The sequence below is a fragment of the Pan troglodytes genome, chromosome 9 (genome assembly GCF_028858775.2).
Source record: "Pan troglodytes isolate AG18354 chromosome 9, NHGRI_mPanTro3-v2.0_pri, whole genome shotgun sequence".
NCBI classification, from domain to species: domain Eukaryota; kingdom Metazoa; phylum Chordata; class Mammalia; order Primates; family Hominidae; genus Pan; species Pan troglodytes.
This window is the reverse complement of record NC_072407.2, coordinates 32,419,413-32,440,259: the sequence shown is the minus strand read 5'-3', so window position 1 is coordinate 32,440,259 and position 20,847 is coordinate 32,419,413.

The window sequence follows — 20,847 nt, the reverse complement described above, 5'->3', positions numbered from 1 at the left end:
GCGTTTATTATTCTTTTGCTAGCAGGAAGGTTAGTGGAGATATTCTCAGAACTATGTAACACACAATGGGCACCCTCCTGGGATTTTTCTAGGAAAGGAGTAGCCGTAACAAAATTGTCAACCTCCACACATATCCTAGTCCCTTTAGGACTTCAATTGTTCCCTCTATGGATTCTAAAATTGTTACAAGTTATTGCAAAAGAGGAAATGCTCATCAAAGACTGAACAAAAATCCAGAGATCCCTAGCAAAGGGTAACAGCTTCCACTTTTCTGCCTCTGCTGGATCTTACACAGACATCCATCACAGCACTTACAGCACTTTTTTTTTTTTGCATTCTTCACATACACACACAATTAATGGTTTTAAAAATGTGGTCTGGCTGGGCGCAGTGGCTCACGCTTGTAATCCCAGCACTTTGGGAGGCCGAGGTGGGCGGATCACCTGCAGTCAGGGGTTCGAGACCAGCCTGGCCAACATGGTGAAACCCCCCCCCCCGTCTCTACTGAAATACAAAAATTAGCTGGGCATGGTGGCATGCACCTGTAATCCCAGCTACTCAGGAGGCTGAGGCAGGAGAATTGTTTGAACCTGGGAGGCGGAGGTTGCAGTGAGCCGAGTTCGTGCCACTGCACTCCAGTCTGTGCGACAGAGCGAGACTCTGTCTCCAAAAAAAAAAAAAAAAGAAAAAAGAAAAAAGAAAAAAAAAGCGTGATCTATAGACCACCAATATCAGAATCTTGGGAGTGGGGTGGTTGATAAAATACAGTTTCCTGGGACTTGGCCCCAGGCCAACTAAACTTGAATGTTCAGAGGGTGAGAAGTGGGATTCAGTCAGATGATAAAGTCTGACAACCACTTCACTGAGCCCTAAATCTCTCAAGCACAGGGAATATGTCCCAGCAAGAGAGAAAATAGAAAATATTTGGGACCAAAGGAAGGACTTTAAGATCTACCAGACAACCCGATGTAGGACACAGGCACTCGCCGTTTCTGCCTACAAGGACAAGCCCAGTCCTACGTGGCCTGAAAAGACTCTAACAGCCCATATGCCTTGTTATAAATTCTGAAATAGTTCACTTTATAAATGAAGCTCCTGGAGAGAATAGTGCACAATTTCTCTTTCTCACTGCCTGGGAAAAGGTCTTTGAGCAAGAACGAAAACAAGGATAATAATAGAATTGAGTTCCTGGGCTGTTCTAAGGAATTACCATTAACATCAATCATGAAATTATTTTCTAATGTAATGTAAAGTGTAACTTCTTAAAATAGGAATAATAAGTCTGCATTTGCTTTTTCCCCCACTTTGTTCATTAATTCATTTAGCTATTAAGTGATTCATTTTTTTATTCAGTAAATATTTATTGAGCACCTACCATGTACAAGGCACTGAACTAACAGCTAAGGATAAACAGACAAAGTCCCTGCCCCTGTTTGGTAGAAATTTGGTTCATTTATTCACACATTCATTCATTTATTCATTCAACAAATGTAACTAATCACATCATTTGGAAGAAACTGGGCTGGGCACTGTGAAGAATGTTTAGACAAATGATGTGTAAACCATGTCCTCTAGCAGTTTTCAATCTAGCTGGGGTGTCAGAGACCCAGCTAGAAATGATTCATTCTAGTACTAGGCAAAATAAAATGACCAAGTACAAAATGAGATTGCTTCTGACTCAGGTTGACTGAAAAGGAGAGATTTAAGCAAAACTGTAAATTGAGGCAAATTTTGACATTCAAGTATGAAAAGAGCATATTCATCTGCTGAAATCACAAGGGCAAAAGCAAGTATGCCCATATAATATTTGAGAAAGTGTAACAAGACGAGTGCTGTATAGGGTGTGTTTAAAAACTGAGGAGAAAAACATCTGACCAGTTGAAGGATATCTGGCTAAAAATTTCGTCCATGTTGCATCCCTATATGTGCATCTTCCTTTTCCATTTATTTATTCAATTATTTATGCAAAATATCTATTAAGCACCTAATATTTGTCAGGCATCATGCTAGGTGAGTGCATTAGGGTTCTCTAGAGGGAAAGAACTAATAGGATATAAGTAGATATGAAAGGGAGTTTATTAAGGAGAATCGACTCCCATGATCACAAGGTGAAGTCCCACAATAGGCCATCTGCAAGATGAGGAGCAAGGAAACCAGTAGTGGCCCAGTCTAAGTCCCCAAACCTCAAAAGTAGGGAAGCTGATAGTGCAGCCCTCAGTCTGTGGCTGAAGGCCTGAAAGCCCCTGGCAAACCACTGGCGTTAAGTCCAAGGGCCCAAAAGCTGAAGAACTTGGAGTCCGACGTTCAAGGGCAGGAAGCATCTAGCATGGAAGAAAGATGAAGGCTGGAAGACTCTGCAAGTCAGCTTCACCTGCCTTCTTCTGCCTGCTTTATTCTAGCCATGCTGGCAGCTGATTAGATGGTGCCCACCCAGATTGAGGATGGGTCTGCCTCTCCCAGTCCACTGACTCAAATGTTATTCTCCTTTCACAACATACCCATAGACACACCCAGGAACAATACTTTGCAACCTTCAATCCAATCAAGTTGACACTCAATATTAACTATCACACTGAGTGTATAAAATGAGATCTCTGATTTCTACCCTTGAAAACCTAGGAAACAAGAGAGAAATAGTGAGCACATGGCATATGTGCTACCTTTTCTATCTCCCTCACCCATGACCAAAATCACTAATTAACAGAGTAGCTTTTTCTGCCGAGCCTATATACAGCCTCTGAACATTTAAAAACAGTATTCCATGCAAGCATTTCCAAAAAAAAAAAAAACTCAATGTCAGAGATATATGGAGGAGGGCTGAAATTTCCCAACCAAGGCAACCTTGGATTAGCCAGGTGCTAGTGGATCTGCCAGCTGACCACGGATGCATGAACACTGATGCATTTGGCATAGCTCGGATCTGCAAAATCTTCTATAAATCCATAGAATTGTGAAAAATAATATACAGTTGTTATTTTAAGCCACTAAGTTTTGGAGTGGTTTATAATGCACAATAGCAAACTGATAAAGAATTTGGTGTTGCACTTCGGTTCTGTCATAACTAAAACTTAAAAGATGTGACATTGGCTTTGGGTCAGAAAAGTTGGCAGAAGCTAGAATAATGGTGAGGAAGCTGTTAAAGGAGACTGGAGAAATGGCGATCCATTTCATATAACGGTGAAACCACTGTTAAGACTGTCACCTGTTATAACTAAGAAAATTTTAAATGTACTAATGAACTTTAGGATTTAAGCAATGAGATTTCCATGCAGGATGTTGAAAGTGCCAACTGGCTCTTATTGACTGTATTTGATACACTGCTACAAGAAAGATATATTCTAAATTAAAGACTAGCTATTCTACAAGAAGAACATAGAGAAAATAGGGAGTCCATGATTTTCTGGGAGGGACATAAAACTGTTCTTATCTCTAGCCCCTCAAAGGAGCAATATAACTCTCAAAACAAATTTTAGCTTGGGGACAAAGACAAAATCACAGGCATGGCTATAAGACCCTTTTTGAAGATCCGTGAAGGAACTCAGGCAAAGTCTAGCAGGGTTTCTCTACTATGCAAAAGGGCTTAGAAGAATAGTAAAGGTGTGACTTTTATATCATGAAGTAGAATCCAACCATATTCATAGGAATTCACAATGTTTTTAATTCAGCTAGATTGGCAACAGTTTGCCAGCCTGGAGGAAAAAAGAATTGAGACTCTATAGAGGTGTCTCACACTTGTAGAGAGACATCTCTGCCCCTAATTTTCTATAGGCAGGAAGCAGGAATATTTTCCAATATCCTCTTCTGAAGTGGGCAAGAAAAGTGGAAGAGACATGCCAAGAGCCATGGAGAACAATAGACTGAGGAGCATTCCCAGAAAGCAGAACGAATCAAAGAACATTTCCCATCTCCAGAGTAGGGTAAATGGAAAGCATCTGCCCAGAAAGAGTTCAGAGTTTCCATGGACCAGTGACTGCTATGTAGTTTCAATTCATCCCCTTTCTAAATGAGAATACTTATATAGGTTATTCTGTCCTCATTTTGCCATTCTATGTTGAGTATGTTTAGAGCAAATACTTTTTTTCCAGTACATAACTTTTTGGATTAAGAGCAGCATGTAATGAACCTGATGTAGATCACAATGCCCTGGACTTCAAGTAGGATGCCCCAACTTGAAGAGATTTTGGAGGGTCCTGGGAAAGGAGGAATGTATTTCACGTGGTCAAGCATGTTAGTAATTGTGCCCTGAAGGCAGACTATGGAAGATTGAGCAAATTAGGGGACACAGGTTTTCATAACTGCTATATCTTTCCCCTTTGGTACTACTGTCACACTCTAACTCTAGGCTTAAACAGATGACTTGTTTGGATGAGTGAGAAAAACTTGAAACCAGCAGAAGCTTGAAAATTTGCTCATGCATTTCTGCCTTCTCTCTTTGATTCCTGCCACTACCATGAGAACCTACCAGGCTAGCCTGCTGAAGGGAACGAAAGACACATAGAAGAGAGCCAAGTTGTTCTAGCTGAACCTATACTAGACTAAACCATCCCTAGTCAACTTGCCAGCTGACTGCAGATGCCCAAGATGGCAAAATGAGCTGAGCCTATCCTAGATCAGCAGAATCTTTCAGCCAGACAGTAGACCCACAAGAAATAATGACCACTAAGTTTATGTCACACAGCAAGTGTGAACTGATACAGACAGCATGTGTGATGAAATCCATTTACCATCTCAGTAGTAGAGTTCCTTTTAAAGAAGTTGGAGGCAAATTTGAAGGATATTCCCTCATTAATAGATTCATCTTTTAGTGATATTCATAAAATCTCAGCTAGATGGACATCTCTAAATTTACAAACAGATGGAAAGAATAGCAGAGAGGTGACTACCAATATGAGAATTCAACAAGTCAGTGTCTGAACCATTGAAAATAGCCTTGGTCAGAGATATGATTATGCCATCTGCCTTAGTTTATTCTCACACTGCTAATAAAGACATAACTGAGACTAGGTAATTTATAAAGGAAAGAGGTTCAATTGACTCACAGTTCAGCATGGCTGGGCAGGCCTTAGGAAATTTACAGTCATGGTGGAAGGGGAAGTAAACACGTCCTTCTTCATGTGATGGCAGGAAGGAGAAGAATAAGAGCCAAGTGAAGGGGGAAGCCCCTTATAAAACCACCAGATCTCGTGAGAACTAACTCACTATCACAAGAACAGGATGGAAAAAACTGCTTCCATGATTCAATTATCTCCACCTAGTTCCTCCCCACGACATGTGGGGATTATGGAAACTACAATTCAAGATGAGATTTGGGTGGGGAAACAGCCAAAGTAGATCACCATCATAGAACAGTTCAGCCTCTTAAATGCAGAACGATGCCCAAGGAGACCATCCTTCACTTAGGAAGGAGTCTAGTTTAATTACATTTGATAATTAGATAATGCTTCAATTAAACATTACATTTTAGATGAATGGGGGGATTCTCAGTGGTATTGGAGAAGAAAGGATTGATCTATAAGACGTATCAAGGACAACTCAACTAGTTGTAGAGTCTAGTTGTAGATGGGGAGATGTGAAAAAGGAGGCATCAAAGGTCATCACAACCTAGTCATTAATCTACTTAAAGACCTTCAATAGCTCCATGGAAACTTATGTGATGTCTCTACTAAAGTCTAAGCTCCATGAAGAACCAAATAATTAAAGATAATCATCATCATCACCACCATCATCAAATCTAACACTTATTGACTGTATATTCTTATTACATGTCAGGCAGTGAACTAAGAAATTTGCGTTCATTAATTGTCTTCTTTACTTTTTACAGTATCCTTGGAAAACAGGAACTGATATTATCCCCATTTTACACGTGAGAAACTGAAGTCTAGGGAATTTGAAGTGATTTGCCCATGGTCAGCCAGCTAAAACACAATGGAGTCAAAGTTCAAACAGAGGTCTTCCTCTGACTTGAAAGCATTCATTCTTAAACACTACCGTATTCTTCCTCTCTTATTGGGATACTTGCTAGCTCCCCAGTGTCAACTCAGGTTTGTTATGGTATATAGAATACATATTTGTTGAGTTAATGAATGAAGAAATGAGAAGAAAGTAAATGAATAAAAGGATAAATTGACAACAAATGAGTAAGAGAATAATAGTACTAATGACAGAGCCAAAAAAAAAAAAAAAAAAAAAACCAAAACCTGAGAGAAGTCCTGCAAGGCGAAGGCAAGGAAACTTTGGATTTTATTATGGCATTAATAGAATGACAGTTCCTCAATGTGTTCAGGAAGAAATTAACAAGATGACATTTGAAAAAGAAATTAAGTGAATATAGGTTTTTGGCATCTTTGATATAAAGGAAAATAGGTTATTTATACAGATAAGAATGACATTTGTATATCTAGAGGCAAAAGGCAAAAAAAAAATGTGGAAAAAAAGGAGGTTACCAAAATGAGCCAGTGCTCTGGGAGTTTGTTGCTAAGAAAGAATGCTTCACTAGGTTATGGTCAAACAAGGACATGCTATAAAACATTCTTCCCAGGGCACACCTGCTTCCATATTACCTCCCCTAATTAACAAGAACAGCTGAGAATTCATTGATTATGTCCCTACGTGTACTACTCACTCTGCCATACCTTTGACAATGGAATTCATAATTTAATCTTCATGGAAACACTATGAGTTCGATATTATTATTTCCATTTTACAGATGAAGTTCAGTGAGAGAAAGATCCTTCTGCTAAAAATGGTGGAGAGGTACAAACTTAGATTTGTCTAACACTAAAACTCTTTCTCGTTTTTCTATATCGGGCAAACAGAACTGCCAGACCACTGACTGAAAGAGAGCATTCGCCCCTCTTGCCTTCAATGGACAATATTGAAGAAGAAACTTCTCTTTCCTCCAATACATTTTTCCAAGGAGAGAAAAGAGTAATAAACATGAATGGCCATTTCCAATCATGTGTACATAAGTAGACTTAGTTGAATGATTACAGCCATAATTATTGATTCTTTTACTTAATTCCTTAAAAAGAAAGAGATATACCTAACTTTGATTGAACTACCAGAATATCATGAAGACAATACAAAACAGTTAAAATAGCAGCAAGTTGCCTTTTCTTTTCCAGCTCAATGTCTTTATTCTTTTCCATCGTCAATAACTATCTGTACCATTTTTGTCCATGTCAGACTATAAGGTTTGACTAAGAATTTGGTCAACCCCATTATAACTCCTTGCATGGCACACAAAGGTATTCTCCATGAGATGGAGTCCAAGTCACAGAAGATTTTGCAGTGGAAAGTTGAAGTCTTTTCTTCACCCTTAGTTACACACTCTGGTGTTAATGGAAGGATTCCTCCATTCCTAATAGAATCTGGGAGAGAGTTGAGAATCCTATGATGGGCACCCTGTGGAGACACAGCTTGCTTGTTGTCCAATTAGCTGTTAGTCTGCCTCTTTCCTGGAGTGTGAGTATAGTTTTCACCAAACAAAAGCATTATCTTTCCCCTGTCTAATTACTGTTTACTCTTTAAGGTTTTATAAGAAGGCACTTTTTACCAATATTTCAAGTTACTCTTGACTTTCGATCTTCTTTAATTGTCATCTAAGGACATGCATTATCTCCCCCAAGACATTGCAGTTTCTTGTAAGCAGGGATGCCTTAAACAGGAGTTTGGGTGATGGCAAAATAAAATTGAGAAGAGAGACTCAGACTGAGAAACTTATTACACAAAATAGGGTAGGATAAGTAATAAGAGGCTGACCCAGCTGTACTCCAGATGGGCCAGCAGAGCTTGGTTACCATGTAGGAGAGAGGTAGTAGCAGTCCAGTCAGGCAGGCAGTATAATAGGGGGTTAAAAAGTCAGGCAGGGAGAACATGGTGATGAGCCTTCCAGATAAAGGTAATATGAATAGGTGGTCAGCACCAGAGAATTAGCATGGCTCCAGCAGGGCCTGGGCTTTAGGAATAGGATGCCAGGTATCAGGTTATAGGAAGGGGATCTGCCAGTGACAGATGCAGGCTCCAGAAGTACCAGAGTCCTGGGAAAGAAATAAAGATAGGAGAGAACAAGACAGAAGCTCTAGAAGTTACTTAAGCTCAGGAATTTGGAGACGTTGGACTAGGTCAAGGATTATGTGCCATATGAGCAGTCAGAATGATGGTCTTGAGCCCCTATGTCAGATATAGAGCAAAGTGCCTCCCAGAGTCCATGTTAGTGTTAGTAGCCAGCTTGTCTCAGGGAGCCATTTATGAGGTTTACAGAAATTAAGCCAGTCCCTCAAATAACTGTAGATTACATATTTTTAAATTCCACCATGGGTTTACATCTAGAGCTCTGCATGTAGAAGCCACTTAATTATAACCACATAGAACTAAGTGTATTATATGTGCTAGACACTAGTCTAAGTGCTTGGCATGAGTTATCTCATTTAACCACATCCTAGGATTGTATATACAATTATGCACTAAATAACATTTTGGTCGACAATAGACCACATATGGCAGTGGTCCCAAAAGACCATAATATCATATTTTTACTGTACCTTTTCTATGTCTACCTATGTGTAGATGCACACATACTTACCATTGTGTTATAATTGCTTACAGTATTCAGTACAGTAACCTGCTATATAGGTTTATAGCTTAGGAGCAATAGGCTATACTATATAGCCTGAGTGTGTAGTAGGCTATACTATCTAGGTTTGTGTAAGTACACTCTACAACGTTTGTACAAAATTACCTAATGACACATTTATAGAAATGTATCCCTGTCATTAAGCATTTAATTATTGTACTATTATTCCTACTTAATAGAAAGAAAGTCAAGGCCCAAGCACATGAAATAAATTGCCCCAAATCTGGAAAACCAGCACAAAACAAGGATGCTCTCTCTCATCACTCCTGTTCAACATAGTATTGGAAGTTCTGGCCAGGGCAATCAGGCAAGAGAAAGAAATAAAGGTATTCTAATAGAAAGACAGGAAGTCAAACTATCTTTGTTTGCAAATGACATGATCCCATCCTCTCAGCCCAAAAGCTTCTTAAGCCAATAAGCTACTTCAGCAAAGTCTCAGGATACAAAATCAGTGTGCGAAAATCGCTAGCATTCCTATACACCAACAACAGGCAAGCTGACAGCCAAATCATGAATGAACTCCCATTCCCAATTGCCACAAAAAGAAAAAAATACCTAGGAATACAGCTAACAAGGGAAGTGAAGGACCTCCTCAAGAAGAACTACAAACCACTGCTCAAAGAAGTCAGAGAGGACACAAACAAATGGAAAAACATTCCATGCTCATGGATAAGAAGAATCAATATGGTGACAATGGCCATATTGCCCAAAGTAATTTGTAGATTCAATGCTATTCCCATTAAACTACCGTTGACATTATTCACAGAATTGGAAAAAAACAATTTTAATATTCATATGGAACCAAAAAAAGCCCAGAGAGCCAAGACAATCCTAAACAAAAAGAACAAAGCTGGAGGCATCACACTACCTGATTTCAAACTATACTACAAGGCTACAGTAATCAAAACAGTATGGTACTGGTTCAAGAATAGACACATAGACCAAGGGAACAGAATAGAGAACCCAGAAATAAGACCACAGACCTACAACCATCTGATCTTTGACAACCTGAGAAAAACAAACAATGGAGAAATAATTCCCTATTTAATAAATGGTGCTTGGAGAACTGGCTGGCCATATGAAGAAAATTGAAAGCGGACTACTTCCTTACACAACATACAAAAATAAATTCAAGATGGATTAAAGACTTAAAGGTAAAACTGGAAACTATAAAAGCCCTGGAAGAAAATCTAGGCAATACCATTCAGGACATAGGCATGGGCAAAGACTTCATGACGAAAACATCAAAAGCAATTGCAACAAAAGCAAAAATTCACAAATGGGATCTAATTAAAGAGCTTCTACACAGAAAAAAAACCCTATCATCAGAGAGAACTGTCAACCTACAGAATGAGAAAAAATTTTTGCAATCTATCCATCTGACAAAGGTCTAATATCCAGCATCTACAAGGAACTTAAACACATTTACAAGAAAAAAAAATAAACAACACCATTAAAAAGTGGGCAAAGGACATGAACAGACACTTCTCAAAAGAGGACATACATTCAGCCAATAAACATATGAAAAAAAGCTCAACAGCACTGATCATTAGAGAAATGCAAATCAAAACCACAATGAGATACCATCTCACACCAGTCAGAATGGCTATTACTAAAAAGTCAAAAAAAAAAAAAAAAAAAAAACAGATGCTGGCAAGGTTACAGAGAAAAAATAATGCTTTTACACTTTTAGTGGGAATGTAAACTAGTTCAACGATTGTGGAAGACAGTGTGGAGATTCCTCAAAGACAGAGGCAGAAATACCATTCGACCCAGCAATCCCATTCCTGGGTATATACTGAAAGGAATATAAATCATTCTATTATAAAGACACATGCAGCACTATTCACAATAGCAAAGATATGGAATCAAACTAAACACCCATCAATGATAGACTGGATAAAGAAAATGTGGCACATATTCAATACTATGTAACCATAAGAAGGAACGAGATCATGTCCTTTGCAGGGACATGGATGGAGCTGGAAGCCATTATCCTCAGCAAATTAACACAGGGACAGAAAACCAAATACCGCATGTTCTCACTTATAAGTGGGAGGTGAACTATGAGAACACATGGAAATATGAGGGGGAACAACACACACTGGAGGCCTGTCAGAGTGTGGGTGGGGAGGAGGAAGAGCATTAGGAAGAATAGCTAATTTTGGGCTGAATACCTAGGTGATGGGATGAACTGTGCAGCAAACCACCATGGCACACATTACCTATGTAACAAACCTGGACAACCTGCACATGCACCCCTGAACTTAAAATTTAAAAAAAATAAATAAATTGCCCAAAGTCATGCATTGTGCAAATAGTGAAGCTGGAATACAGATTCAAATAGCTTGTCAACAAAACCCAATCTTAAAGCTATATTGCCAATCTTGGTCATACAATTTTATACAAAAAATATTTGCTGAAGTCTTATGTGGCAGACTCTGTGCTAGCTATTAGTGTCTCAACAACAAAAAATATATACAGGTACCATCTATGCCTTTAAGGAGCTTAAAGTGTAATGCATATACGATGCATTAAAGGTAGAAATACTACAACGCTCTGATAGGAGGCTAGCGGGTGCTATGAGAGCACTTAGCACGGGAACCAAATATTCCCTGAAGGTGAGGCCGCTTAGGTGAAGTGATGAACGATTAGAGGTCATAAAAGCAAAGGATGGAGAGGAAGGGGAAAGAACAACTTGTTCAAAGCTCCAAAGACAAAAAGGAGCATAATTCTTTCAAGTTACTGAAGGATACCCTGCATGACAGAAGTTTAGAATATATAAAACGATGTGAGAAATCAAACAAGAGATGTCACTAGAGAAGTGGACAGAGGCCTGATTATGATTATGCAGGGCCAAGGAGGTGACATTCAGGAGTCTGGACTTCACCTTGAGGGCAAAACTAGGAAAGGATTTAAAGAAGGCAGTAATATGACCAGATGCGTATTTTGGAAACATTACTTTGACTTCTGTGTGGAAAGAATGAATAGATGGATGGGTGAATAGATGGAGGGATGGATTGATGGACAGAAAACCAATTCTTGCTCTTCCTACTTCATGAAACAGATTTAAGTAGGTTTTATTGTTCCTACAGCCCATCTGCCTCTCAGTCTTCTGATAGGAACTAGAGCCCAGAAGATATCACCAGAGGCCAAGTCTACTAGCAGGAAAATGATCTTATAAAAACTATGAATGGTTTTCACTTAACGGTGGGTTATTTCCATGCTCTGTATAGACTCATGCTCCCATCCCAGCAAGGAACTTGCTATAGTTTCAACAAGTCTTCTACAACCAACCACTGCTATTACAGTAGCTGTAAACATATGTTTTCTGCTTTTCCCACATCCCTGTAGTGGTACCACAGGTTGAAGCTCAATGCAGAGAAAAAGGGACACAGAGGAAGTCTGGAATGTCTGGTGTCATACCAGCCATGCAAAAAGTCTTGGCCTTATGTGATAAATCATACCTTCCACATCTCTTGGTGGAAGAATTGAAAGAGGGCACATTTCTTCTGTGTGTGGCCTAATGGCTCTCTCCCAACACTAAACAAGCCCATTTAAAGCACAGGTTGGCAGGGGTCACCTTCTTCACCATCACACATGTTTTAACAATCCAGTTACTCATAGAATATAAAAGTTCTGTAACTGACAAGAACCAAACAGCTTTGAAGAGCCCATGCTAATGCTTTTCTGAAGGGATTATGTGTAGACAACTCTAATTGTTGCATTGAACCGATGCCCCTCTTTGCTTCCCTCCTACCTGTCTTTGTCATATGTATCTGCCTTCTCTACCCTTTTACCTCAGGTTATCCTCCATGCAGAAAACTAAGTGGGAGAGAGGGGCCTATAATAGTGACTCACCTTAAGCACCAGCAGACAAAGCAAAAGGTGATGCTTTTAGATCTTTTTCCCAAGAACATGTGCAGCCTAGAAACAGAAAGGGCAAATGTTCAGAAAAAAAGAAAACAAGCAACATGCTAGACATTTTTAGTTTTCTGTAAGATGAAGTTAAGATATTTTTACTTATTAGCAAGACTAGTTTAAGAAAATTTTTCAGTCATTATGTCTATAAAAATGATGGAACATTAACATCATACAAAAATGACAAATGCAGATGTCAGTAGGGAGAACATATTGAACAGTATAAAGGGCTCTAAAAATGCAAAGCATATGGCTAGGTTTTATGGAAGTTTTTTGTTTGTTTCTTTGGGGTTTTTTAAAAAAAAGTTTTATGAGTACATAATAGGAGTATATGTTTATGGGGTATATGGGATATTTTGATATAAGCATGCATGTGTAATAATCACATCAGAGTGCATGAGGTATCCATCACCTCACACATTTATCTTTTGTGTTACAAACAATTCAATTATACTTTTAGTTATATTAAAATATACAGTTAAATTATTAACTACAGTCATCCTGTTGTGCTATCAAATACTAGGTCTTACTCATTCTTTCCAACTATTTTTTTGGCCCCTTTAACTATCCCTACTACTCTCCATTCCCCTGCTACCCTTCCCAGCCTATGGTAACCATCCTTCTACTCTCTATCTCCATGAGTTCAATTGTTTTAATTCTTAGCTTCCCAAAATAAGTGAGAAAATGTGAAGTTTGTCTTTCTATTCTTGGATTATTTCACTTAACATAATAACCTCCAGTCTATCCATGTTGTTGCAAATGATAGGGTCTCATTATTTTTTATGGTTGAATAATACTCCATTGTGTAAATATACTATATTTTCTTTATTCATTTGTCTGTTGATGAACACTTAGGTTGTTTCCAAATCTTGGCTATTGTGAGTAGTGTTGCAATAAACATAGGGGTCCAGGTATCTCTTCATTCAATACATTGATTTTCTTTTTTGGGGGGGGGTGTCTACCTAGCAGTGGGATTGATGGATCACATGATAGCTCTGTTTTTAGTTCTTTGAGGAACTTCCAAAATGTTCTCCATAGTGGTTGTACTAATTTACATTTCAACAACAGTGTATAAGGGTTCTCTTTTCTCTACATCCTTGTAAGCATTTGTTATTGACTGTGTTTTGGATAAAAGTTATTTTAACTGAGATGAATTGAGATGTCATTATCATTTTGATTTGTGTTTCTCTGATAAGTGATGTTGAACATTTTTATATACCTGTTTGCCATTTGTATGTCTTCTTTTAAGAAATGTCTATTCATATCTTCTGCCCATTTTAAAAATTGGATTATTGTTTTTTTTTCCCATATAAAATTTGTTTGAGCTCCTCATATACTCCATTTTTTAACCCCTTGTTAGATGGGTAGTTGCAAACATTTTCTCCCATTCTATGGGCTGTTTTCTTTACTTTGTTGATTGTTTCCTTTGCTATGAAGAAACATTTTAGCTTGATATGATCCCATTTGTCCATTTTTGCTTTGGTTGCCTGTCCTTGTGGGGTATTACTCAAGAAATCCTTGCCTAGTCAAGGTTCCAAAGAGTTTCTCCAATGTTTTCTATTAGCAGTTTCATAGTTTGTGGTCTTAGATTTAAGTTTTTAATCCCTTTTGATTTTATTTTTGTATATGGCAAGGGATAGAGGTTTAATTTGATTCTTCTGCATATAAATATCCAGTTTTCACAGCATCATGTATTACACAGACTGTCCTTTTCCCAGTGTATGTTCTTGGCACCTTTGTGGAAAATCAGTTCACTGTAGATATATGTACAGATTTGTTTCTGAGTTCTCTATTCTGTTCATTTCTTTGGTCTATGTGTCTGTGTTTATGCCAGTACCATGCTGTTTTTGTTACTATAGCTCTGTAGTGTAATTTGAAGTGAAGCAACATAACTCCTCCAGTATTGTTCTTTTTGCTCAGGATAGTTTTGGATATCTGGGTCTTTTGTAGTTCCACATAAATTTTAGGATTTTTTTTTCTATTTCTGTGAAGAATGTCATTGGTATTTTGATAGAGATTGCATTAAATCTATATATTGCTTTGGGTAGTATGGACATTTTAACAATATTGATTCTTCCAATCCATAAACATGTAATAGCTTCCATTTTTTGTATCCCCTTCCATTTCTTTTATCAATGTTTTATAGTTTTCATTGTAGAAATATTTTACTTCTTTTGTTAAATGAATTCCTAGTTATTTAATTTTATATATAGCTATTGTAAATGGAATTACTTTCTTGATTTCTTTTCCAGATTGTTTGCTGTTGGCATATAAAAATGCTACTGATTTTTGTATGCTGATTTTGTATCCTGCAACTTTACTGAATGTGTTTATTAGTAATAGTAGTTTTTTGGTTGGGTCTATAGGGTATTCCAAATATAAGATCATATCATTAGCATAAAAGGATAACTGGACTTATTCCTTTCCAATTTGGATGCCCTTTATTTCTTTCTCTTGTCTGATTGATCTAGCTAGGACTTACAGTACTATGTTGAATAACAGTAGTGAAGGTGGCATCCTCGTCATGTTCAAGATCTTGGAGGAAAGGGTTTCTGTTTTTTTCCCATTTGTTGTGATACTAGTTGTGAGTCTGTCATATATGGTTTTTATTACATCTATGTCATTTTTTAGGGTTTTTATCATGCAGATGTTAAATTTTTTCAACTGCTTTTTCACATCAATTGAAATGATCATACGGATTTTGTCCTCCATTCTGTTGATATGCCATATGACACTGATACATTTGCATATGTTGAATGATTTTTGCATCCCTGGGATAAATCCCACTTGGTCATGATGAATGATCTTTTCAATGTGTTGTTGAATTCAGTTTGCTTGTATACTGTTGACGATTTTTGTATTAATATGCATCAGAGATATTGACCTATAGTTTTCTTTTTTTGGTGTGTCTTTTGTTTTGGTAGCAGGGTAATACTGGCCTCATAGAATGAGTTTGGAAGTATTACTTCCACCTCTATTTTTCATAATAGTTTGAGTAGGATTGATATTAGTTCTTCTTTAAATGTTCAGTAAAATTCAGCAGTGAATCTGCCAAGACCTAGGCTTTTTTCTGCTGGGAGATGTTTTTTATTATGGTCTTGATCTTATTACTTGCTATTGCTCTGTTCCGGTGTTGGATTTCTTCATGGTTCAATCTTGGTAGGCTGTGTGTATCTAGAAATTTTATTCATTTCTTCTAGGTTTCCCAATTTATTCACATATAGTTGCTCAAGTAGTCTCTAATTTGACTATTAATTTGAGTTTTTGCAGTATAGGTTGAATGTCTCCCATTTCATCTCTGACTTTTTTGGGTTCTTCTCTCTTTGTTTCTTAGCTAATCTGGCTAAAAGGTTGTCAATTTTATCTTTTTCAAAAAAGACAACTTTTAGTTTATCTTTTCTATTTTTTCTTCATTTCAATTTCATTTATTTCTGCTCTGATCTTTGTAATTTCTTCTACTAACTTTGGATTTGGTTTGCTCTTGCTTTCCTAGTTCTTTAGGATGCATTGCTGGGTTGTTTATTGGAAGTTTTTCGTCTTTTTTGATGTAGGCACTTATAGCTATAAACTTCACTGTTAATACTGCTTTTGCTGTATCCCATAGTTTTTGGAATGTTGTGTTTCCATTATGATTTGTTTCAAATAAATTTTCAGTTTTCTTATTAATCTCTTCATTGACCTACCAGTTATTCAGGAGCATATCATTTAATATCCATGTATTTGTACAGTTTCCAAAATTCCTCATTATTGATTGCTAGTTTTATTCCATTGTGGTCAGAGAAGATACTTAATATTATTTTAACATTTTTGAATGTTTTAAGACTTGTTTTGTGGACTAACATAAGGTCCATCCTTGAGAATGATCCATTTGTTAAGGGAAAGAATGTGTATTCTACAGTCATTGGATAAAATGTTCTGTAAATAACTATTAGATCATTTGATCTACAATGCAGATTAAGTCCAATGTTTCTTTGTTGATTTTCTGTCTGGAAGATCTGTCCAGTGCTGAAAGTAGGGTGATGAATTGTGTAGTTATTACTGTATTGGGGATATAGCTCTCTCTTTAGCTCTAATGGTATTTGTTTTATGTATCTGGGTGTTCCAGTGTTGGTGCGTATATATTTTAACTTTCTTGTACTTGAATATTGATATATTTCTCTAGGTTTGGAAAGGTCTCTGTTAGTATCTCTTTAAATAAACTTTCTACCTTTGTCTCTTTCTCTATCTTTTCTTTAAGGCCAATAACTCTTAGATTTATCCCTTTTGGGCTATATTTTCTAGATCTTGTAGAAAATATTCTTCATTCTCTTTTATTCTTTTTTCCTTGTCTCTTCTGACTGTGTATTTTTGAATAGCCTGTCTTCATGCTCACTAATTCTCTCTTCTGTTTGATCAATTCTACTATTAGGAGACTTTGATACATTCTTCAATATGTCAATTGCATTTTAAATTTGAGAATTTCTGCTTGATTCCTTTTAATTATTTCAATTTCTTTGTTAAATTTATCTGATAATATTCTGAATTCCTTCTCTGTGTTATCTGGGGTTTCTTTGAGTTTCCTCAACATAGCTATTTTGAATTATCTGTCTGAAAATTCACATATCTCTGTCTGTCCAGGATTGGCCTCTCACACCTTATTTAGTTCATTTGGTAAGGTCATGTTTTCCTGGATGATATTGATGCTTGGGGATGTTTGTCAGTATCTGGGCATTGAAGAGTTGTGTATTTATGGTAGTCTTCACAGTCTGGACTTGTTTGTATCTGTCCTTCTTGGGAAGGCTTTCCAGGTATTCAAAGGTACTTGGGTGTTGTGATCTATGTTTTTGGTCACTGCAGCCATATCTGTATTAGGGGGCACCATATGCTCAGTAGCACTGTGGTTGTTGTAGACGTGTAGAGATACCTCCTTGGTGGTCTTGGACAAAATCTGGAAGAATTTTATAGATTACCAGGCAGAGACTCTTGCTCTCTTCCCTTACTTTTTCCCAAACAGTCTCTCTCTCTTTCTTTCTATGCTGAGCTGCCTGGAGCTGGGGGAGAGGTCACATAGGTGACCACTCCTATGGTCACCACCACTGGGACTGCACTGGGTCAGACCTGAAACTGGCATAGCACTGGGTATTGCCCAACGCTTGCTGTAATCACTACTTGGCTATTGCCTATGTTCACTCAAGGCTCTAGGGCTCTACAATCAGCAGGTGATACAAGCAGTTCTTTAGCTACCTTGGCTGGTGTCTCACTAGGTCGCATGCTCCCCCAAGTCCATTGGCAAAGCACAGCACTAGGACTTGCTGGGGAGTTGCAGTCCTTTTGGGCCTAAACTGCCTTTCAAGTTTATTTAGAAGCACCCAGAACACTTTAGCCCACAGTGGCAAGGCTTGATGAAACAAGTTCTGACCATTGGGATGGGTGATTTCCCTCTGGCTAGGGCTGGTCGAAATGTTCTTTCCATAAGTCTTGGTTGAGTTCTGCGTGATGTTGGCAGCACTGAGTTCCAATGCAAAGTCCCACATTCACTGCACTTTGCCTGCCCTAATTGCCACAGATTATCTCTCTGAACCATGTAGCCACTGCAGGAGGATGGGGGAGGGGTGGTGTTGACAATTCAAAACTGTCTTTTCTACCCCTTTCAATGCCTCTTTCAGCAACATAAAGCTAAAACCAGGTACTGTGATTGCTCACCTGATTTTTAGCGTTTATGAAGGGCTATTTTGTATAGACAGTTGTTAAATTTGGTGTTCCTGCAGAGAGGACGATCGGCAGAGGCTTCTATTGAGCCATCATGCTCTGTCTCTGGCTAGGTTTTTCATTAGCCCCATCTAACTATGGCATCCAACCTCTAGTCAATATTCTATCATCCATCTTCAAAATAGACCCACTGAAAAGAAGCACTTCACCTACATGAAACTCAGTAATCCAGCAATCCCATTTTACTGAGACATAAAGAAAGAAAGTAAAATGGGCCACTGATCAGGCAAAGGTGCTATAATAAAGCTCGTGGACCTTTCTCACAAGAACGCTCCTGGAGGTAACAGTTGGAGTCAATTTGCTTGTATTTTAGGCACAAGTTTAACGAGCGTGATTGTCTGGTTTCCCAGTTCAAGGAATCCCAGAGGCAGCAGGTCATCAGAGAGACATACACTGGCAGTATCAAAGAGTGACAGCTGGCAGTATCAAAGACTGACAGCTGGCAGCCTGAGAGTTGATGAAGAGGACAGAAAAACTCTGAAAAGTTGATACCAGAACTCCAAACCGGATCCCCCACAGGTTCAAACACAGAGCCCTGCACTCAATAGGCTCTATTAAAGCCTGTTAGAATAATTTATGATTGAGTCATCAAGATAAGATCAAATTAGAATGTTCTATTTAATAAAGCAGGGAAGTATATATATATTTTCAAAGATGTTCACCAAAAATAGTTTAGATGAACCTATTTTTATACATATGAACTTTGTAACCAGAACAACTCATTTCCTTAATGTTCCAGATAGATAGTTGACATTTGACTGTACATTGGTCATGTTCCAATTTTAATCCTCAGCCACCTGCCCCTCAGTGGCCAGGGAGTCACACTCAGGAAACAAAGGCATTATGCTAATACTATCCTAAGTTTAACAAAATTAGGTAGATAAATCTGCCACCCCCTCCAAGAAAAATTACACACTGCCACTCCAACCTCAAACATATGACTCCAGACTTATCTATGCTACTGCCTACTGCCAATCATATGTAACATATGTTAGCATGTGCACTGACAAAGTTTAAATCAGATTTCAGCCAACCACTTAAGAAGACATTCTTCTAATCTAACAATCTGAGCTTTTTGTGATTTGATTTATCTTCGAGTCCCTTGAGCCAGATTCTCAAGAAATCAAATAATTGCCATCCAATATTACTGAACTATTGAACCTAGAAGACAAAGAAAATAGATTGGGACTTAAAATATGGAGCAAATACTACCATAAGTGATATTTTATTTTGCATTATTCTTTTTGCAAATACTAACAATGGAAAAATCAGGGTCACCAAAATCAGAGCAAACTTGAGATAAGAATTCTGCTGGATGGAATGCTTTTTATGCCTTTTACATAAGTCTAAGACATAGTCCTGCCTCCAGAGATGGCATGTACAACACCCCTGTTCTCTCCCATAACCATGGAAGATATAAAAAATCAAGAAAGTGCTTTTTCTCACTAAGGCCAGACATAGCCTCAGAATCATTTACAACAGAGTTCTCCAAATAGCTGTGATTAATAAATCCACAGTGGTGGTTTTATTACAGAAGGCATGGGTGGGGAGGTAAAGCAGTAGTATCCAAGTTGTTTCTATTTTTATCTCAATAAATGATTCTTTCCAAAGATGTTACAGAGGTTTGGGTTTCCTGTGGTCACACATTTCAATCTACGTCTAATTTGTCTTCCTAAGTAATAGAAACTGTAAAGACCAAACTGCATTTTCAGCTAAGTTTCTACCCTGCTTTAGGTTCCATCAAGAGATGGTGGCCTTGCAGGAAGAGATTGGAACTCCTGGCAAACACAGGGTCAGAAGAATTTGTTTCTCCTGAGGCAGCTGGGAGCAAAGTTTGACAGTCCAGTCTCTGGTATCAGAGCTACAAAAGAGCAAAGTATCTGTGGAAGCCAGATTTATTTTTAACAAGTCCCTTATGGTGTTTGGGCAATTTACTGGGCTGAATTATTTCTGAATGGGCAATTCACCTATACTTGGTTTCACTCTTAGATACAGGCAAGAGAGGCTCCTGTTCTGGACCCAACATGTTAGAGGTTCCTCACTGACTTCAGAACCTTTACATGGAGTGAGGAGTATGTGAGACTAAGGGGACATACTTAATTGGAGCTCTAGCCCCAGATGGTGCCCCAGGAAACATGGACCCATATTCTTTACCCAAATGGCCCTGAGCTTGCTTCCAGGGTCTGTGTGGATCTCTTCCCTGGGACCATTTTTCTCAGAGTGTCCCACTCCACCAGTGTGGGCACCTTTAGATCTGACAGTGACCACAGGGCAACTTGTTGCCAGGGGTATAGATAGAGCTTGAACACGTGGGCTATAGTCTCCACACACAGGCACACAAGGTGCTTGCAGCACAGAATGAAGCCAGAGATGGGCAGAGAAGGGCCGGGAACTTGGGTTGGGAGCTGAGGCTATGCTTTCCCCAAGGTACTACGCTTGGGTGAGAAACCCAGAGAAGTCTATTGTAAAGTCAATCTGGACTTTCCAGGTAATTTCAGAGGTACATTTCTCAAAGGAGAATAGTAAATATTTTATTTAACGAT